Source organism: Solanum lycopersicum, chromosome 5, assembly GCF_036512215.1.
Source record: "Solanum lycopersicum chromosome 5, SLM_r2.1".
NCBI classification, from domain to species: domain Eukaryota; kingdom Viridiplantae; phylum Streptophyta; class Magnoliopsida; order Solanales; family Solanaceae; genus Solanum; species Solanum lycopersicum.
In genome coordinates, this window is record NC_090804.1 from 23,551,120 (window position 1) to 23,557,670 (window position 6,551).

Consider the following 6,551-nt stretch of genomic DNA (forward strand, 5'->3'; position numbering starts at 1 on the left):
ATTGGTAGTATTGTAAACCCTACTATATGCTTAATTGTATGTTTGCGTGAATATGATTATGTGATTGTGATAAGATAAGCATGATGAAAATATTGAATCCCAAATCTTGAAAAGAAACTTTAATATACATTATTAATGATGATGCCTTGGTATAGAAGAAGGCTTGATGAATTAAAGTAATGGGATTGATGATGCCTTGGTATAGAGAAGGCCTGATGATTTACAGAATGATATTAGTGGATCGGAGTGTCACGTACCGACACATGTAGGGGATCGGGTGTCACGAACCGACACGTAGAATTAGGGGATCGGGTGTCACGAACAGACACGTAGAATTAGGGGATCGGGTATCACGAACCGACACGTAGAATTATGGGATCGGGTGTCACGAACCGACACGTAGAATTAGAGGATCGGGTGTCACGAACCGACACGTAGAATTAGGGGATCGGGTGTCACGAACCGACACGTAGATATAGGGGATCGGAGTGTCACGTACCGACAAGAGAGGAATAATGAATTTGAGGGATCGGAGTGTCACGTACCGACACAAGAGAATTAAAGATAATGAATCTTGAAAGATGATAATATACTCAATCTAACGAACATAATTCCTAAATGAGTATGGTGTTGAGGCTTGAGCCCTCATGGATGAACTTGATGGTACTTATTGCTGATTATAATACTTGTTGTGGCTACGTGTTGAGTTTTATAGTTGATTTACGATAATATTGATATATATTGTTCCCTATTTTGAGTTGGCCGATGATATCTACTCAGTACCCGTGTTTTGTACTGACCCCTACTTTTATGTTTTCTTCTTGTTTATTTGTGGAGTACAGCAAACGTGCCATCGTCTTCAACTCAACAGTAATTCAAGCCAGTCTTACTACATCGGAAATTCAGGGTGAGCTAATGCTTCTAGCTTGGACTGGATCTTCTTCTTCAAGTCTTGATGCCTTGAACTTCCGGCATGGACTAGCTTCTTATGTATTTTTAGCTTTTAGAATACTCTTAGTTTAGTCATTTGATTGTAGATGTTCTTGTGATGATGACTTCCAGATTTAGGGGATGATAATAATAGTTTTGAATTGTTTTTATTAATGAGTTTAAGTCTTCCGCATTACTTTCTGTTGATATACGTTGAAATATTAAGGGTTAGATTGGTTGGTTCGCTCACATAGGAGGGTAAGTGTGGGTGCCAGTCGCGGCTCGGATTCGGGTCGTGACATAAATATTTGCCACAATCCAAACAATAGCTCTTAAATCAAGCCTTTAACGTCAAAATCCACTCAAAGTAAAAAAGCACCAGAAATGCCATAAAATCAATCAAAAAACAACAATATCCACCTACATAAAAATTAAGATATCTAGTGTAGCGACATGAAAATATGATAGTGGTAACTCTCCAACATAAGATATTCTAGTAGTTCGTGTGATGACAACTACACCACATGTGATCATCATGTGTAAAAACAAACCTGCACCAAGTATTTTTTCCGTTGAGACTCTATCTTACTAATCATGAATAATGTGCTTACAATTCATAACTAATTTAAGAGTATATTCCTGGATCTGAAAAAAAAAACATATTTAAAGATTCAGTTCATGCTAGTCACAAAGCGTATTATACAATTTTCTTCAATCAATAAAATAAAGATTATTATATCGAACAATTTGTTATACACAACCACGATATAAAATCATGTCGTACATTTCGCTACGAGAAAAAATGACCATACAATCTCTCATGATTGTCTTTTAGTATAATAGAATAAAATACCTCCCTAGACTTATGTGTAATTGAGCTCAAATTTCACTTTCATGTGTTCCCTTTTAACGTAGTTATAAAGATCAAACACAAACATTATTATTTCCCCTGCTACTCCACCAAAAATTTCCAATAAAAATTGAAATTTGTTGAAAAAAACTAACACTTGTAGCTCCATAAGTTACTTCACATATCTCCTTGATCAGCATCCCTACTATGACACATCCCTTCCCAACTTCTAGCCAGTGCATACTTCTCTAACTCATTAAGCGTTATCGAGTGAGACCATCAATTTTTCTATTGCAGTCACGACATTAAAAGTATGACATGAATCTGTTATGTATGTAGTCAATTAATCTCATATTCTTCAACTTCTTCAAATATGCTAATCATCATAAAAATAGAAGTTTTATATGGAAGGTCATTTAAAGGAAAGGGGATAAGTCAATTATTAATGATTTAGAAATGAGCAAGACTTGGGGTGTTTTTAGTATGAAGAAAATTTTTTTCCTGGAAAACACGTAGATATTTGACTTATTTCTCATGTTAAGTTTGTAAGCATAAAATATTTTTACGAAATTTTTTTTTTAGTGTTTGGATTTAGAACAAAAAAAACTTTTTTGAGAAATATCCTTTATTTTTTACTAGAGTAAAAAATAATTTTTGAAGTTGGATTTTGTTTTAAAAAATAAACTAAAAATTTGTTGGGGGGGGGGGGGGGTTGAGGGTTGGGTTGAAAAAATTATAATTTGAAGTTGCTTTTTTTTAAAAAAAATATTATTTTTTTAGGCGGGAGGCGTAGTGGTGTAGGGTGGTGGGGGGCTGGTAGGGGGCTAGTGGAGTGGGGGGGTGGAGTCGAGAGTAGGAGTGAAAAATGAAATTTTAAAGTTTAATATAATTTTTAAAAACAAAATTAATTGTTTTTTTAGGGTGGGCGAGGCTTGGGGTGGGGTGGGTGGGTGGGGGTTCGTAAGGGTGGGTGAGGGACTGGTAGGGTTAAATTGGAGGCTGGTAGGGTGGGTTGGGTAGGGGAGGTTGGAAGAAGTTTTTGGAAAATGTTTTCCTTGTGTTTTGAAGGCAAGTTATTTTTCTTAAATTTGAGGAAAATGAGTATAATTGGAAAATATTTGACCCAGCCAAACATGAGAAATTTGGAAAACATTTCCTTCATACCAAACACACTCTTGGTTATTAACGTATTTTTACTATTCTCATTATCAATGAACATTATTTATTTTACAATTATTTTTCTATATTTAAGGGACATGCAAATTAATCATCTCGACATATATATTCTATACATTTCTAGTTTGAGTAATCTAGTAGCCCAAGATATTAAAAAAGCAATTGACAAATGAGAGGGCCTTTTTACAAATTTCACCTGTAAGGCCATAATATAATTTGTGTTATATGTTCACTCCAACAAAATTATATTGAAATTACATTATGTAATAATATCTCAAGTATCAACTTATACCTTTAGGGTCATAAGATAAGAAAACCAATCTCGAGGTAAGGTTTAGGATTAACTTCATTTTCTATATGGTACGAGACATCAACTATCCCATGAATATTTTATCCCACCATTTTTACCAAACAATGTACTTATGCATTCTATGATATAAGGAGCAGACATGAATCTCAATCTAAGAAAACAATTCTTACACCCCTATTTTTGTTAAAATAAACAACTTGGACTTCTCTCTTTCTCAAAATATGCACTTTTATTTACAAAAACATTCAGGCATTTCAAGTGATTAGAACAGACATCTTGCACAAAAACAAAACATTGAATTACCATTTTCTTTAGAGGAACATATGGTTTAAGTCTAACCTTTTCATAACAATTTCTATTGCTCTTTCTGGCCTGCTCCCTTTGACCTATGTTTACTCGGAAGATCCCTCTATCCCTTGTTTACTGAAAAGAGGGAATGTCATATTAATAAAATTCATTGCTGGAAATGTAGAACTATAAGTAAACTGAACAAAAAAAGATGATGGGATAGTCATTCAAACAGTCGACCAATTTTAAGAACCAATAAATTAAAAAGACCTTGGACTACGAAAATTATGTAAACATCCAGTGTATAAGGGAGAAATATCTAAAGTAAATAAAAAATACCAACCCAACAAAATAGTTGTCAAAAAAAGAAATGATCATAGATATTCAACAAAAGAGTATGCTAGAAGTTTAAACTCAAACAACATAGTTATATTGCACTCTATTGGCAATGATAAAATGAAAATATAATCACAATAAAGCTTTTTAAGGTTCAAATTTAAACTTTCAATCAATGATGCCTACTAGAAGGATATCGAGCATGTTGATAGTCCTAATATATGACTATCCTTTTACTTTACAAAAGTCATGTAACTAATCAAACTAATAAATATTAATTTAAAAGAAGCAATATTAAAAAAAAATCCAATCTAATAATAAGTGTAGATTTTACTATGTTGTTAAATGGAAGGAAGCAATAACATATGTGGACTATCATCATTTGAAGTAGATGCAATTTAAAGAATTAACAAATATTACCCATGAACTTAAAAGTATGTTGAGAGATAATGATTTCATAAATTTCTCCTTCGATAATATTGTCTTAAATCTTTCTTGAAAGTTGAAGATCACTCTTGTTTTGGGAAGTTTAAAAAATATAAGAAATTCATTAGAAAATATAGAAGTCAATATAATTCTTGAATAGTTCAGTATAGAAGCTTAGACTCACCAACAATATCCAAAAAAGTTAATATTGACCAAGCATCTTAAAAATTGAAGAGGCGTACCTTGTAGCAAATCTGCAAGGAAGAGAAAACAATAAACTTTTAGTTGGTTCAAGCATACTATCAAACACCTTTGTTTCTTTAATTTTTAAACTGCATTAAATTAGATTTTCATTCGAAAGAGAAAAAGGGGAGAAAAGTCCTGAATAGGTCAATATCTTTAAGCTTGGATTCAAAATCATCCATAAAATTGCACCTGAATATAAAAAATAATTAGTAAATGCACATTGAAACTTTAATAGTAAACAACCCACAATAACATATTGTGATTACACACAAGAAACTTTTCAATAATAAAAAAATTCAAACGAAGAATCTTCACTATCATATGACAAAATTTGTAAATTATTAAAAAGAAAAAATGAACAATTTCAGAGAAACTTAGAAGAAATCAGTGGTTGGAAAATCAAGAAAATAAAATCTGCCTACAAAGTACACGTGACATGATGAGAAAGAACTATAGTACAAGTACTAATAAAAAAGTAAAGAATATTGAATAGCCAATCAGATTTGACAGAGTTTTTAGTACAATTGACAGTGATGTTGGTACAATTATTGATCAGAATAGATAACAAACTAAATATCATGTACAATTTGTAGTACTTTTGGTACAACTTGAATATTTTGTGTTAGTCCTTTTGAAGTGCCACTACGAAATATTAGTAAAGTAATAATATATACATAAACTTACTTAAATCATTCTTATCTGTATGATTCTTTTCAAACGTTTTATATTGATATTATTAATGCAAAATTAATAAAATAAGTTCACTTCTAATATATGATAATATTATGATTCGATTTATGTCAAACAAGCAAATGAAGTTTTTTATGCACATTAATTAATAGTGTTTAATCGCAAAATTAAAAAAAAACAAAATTTTCATTCTCAAGTCTTTAGCATAAAAAATTAATCAAGCAATGAAAAATAGTTCAAACTCAAATCCAAGTGGTAATATGATGATTACATATGGGATATGCCTAAAAAATCATGCTACTAATTTTGGTGAGTATTCGATTGATGGATATCGTGAATTTACGAAGAAGGGTGATGATGGAATTCAAGAATAATATATTTGTGCTGATTGTTGGTGTTTTAGGAGTTTTCATCAAATGAATAGTCAGTCATTGTATTGTCATCCAATTCTCTAAGCTTGCTTCTTTTACCCATTTGTTAATCCACATGGTCATGAAAATGTGCCAGTTATTTTCATTCATCAATGACTCGATTTGTGACAAAAGGCCCATTTTGTACTATTATCCTTGAAATTTTGAGATCTTTAGTCCATGAGAGATTTCTTGGTGACACTTGTTGGTGTTTTTATAATGGATGAATATTATCTAAGAAACAATCTTTATTTTATTAGCATAAAGTTATGTTAATTAATTTCTAGTATGTTTTTTTAACATTAATAAAGAGAAAAAAGAATTATAGCTTATGCCTACATACAATTGAAAGTTCAAAAGAATAATTACCCAACCTATGATCTAGAGTTGGCTGCGATGGTATTCACCTTGAAGATATGGTGTCACTATTTGTATGGGTTTTATGTTGATGTATTCACTAATCACAAGATCCTACAATATGTGTTCACTTAGATCTTAATCTCATACAAAGTAGGTGGTTAGCATTTATCAAGGATTATGATATGAACATTCTTTATCACCCAGGTAATACTAATCTGGGTTCAGATGCCTTCAGCAGGTTGTCTATGGGTAGTACTGCCCATCTTGAAGAAGATAAAAAGGAACTAGAAAAAGATGTTAATAGACTTTCTTGCTTAGGAGTCCGACTAATGGATACCACAAAAGGAGGAATGGTGGTGAGGATTGTCTCTGAATCATCGTTAGTATCAGAAGTTAAAGAAAAGCAAGACCAAGATCTCATTTTGCTTGAGTTGAAGGCAAATTTTCAAAAGCAAAGACTATTATCTTTTGAACAAGGTGGAGATTTGAGATATCAAGGTAGACTGTGTGTACCAATGGTGGATGGACT

The 6,551-nt window shown here is 31.9% G+C and overlaps 1 long non-coding RNA gene across 1 annotated transcript; it reads right to left on the minus strand.

The window, feature by feature from the left end:
- Positions 1-1,245: 1,245 nt before the first annotated feature.
- On the minus strand, positions 1,246-4,969 carry LOC112941483 (uncharacterized). The gene is made up of 3 exons (XR_011221003.1): positions 4,501-4,969; positions 3,606-3,689; positions 1,246-1,575 (listed from the first exon to the last, which is right to left on the minus strand). It is a non-coding gene; the product is annotated as an uncharacterized lncRNA (long non-coding RNA).
- Positions 4,970-6,551: the final 1,582 nt, after the last annotated feature.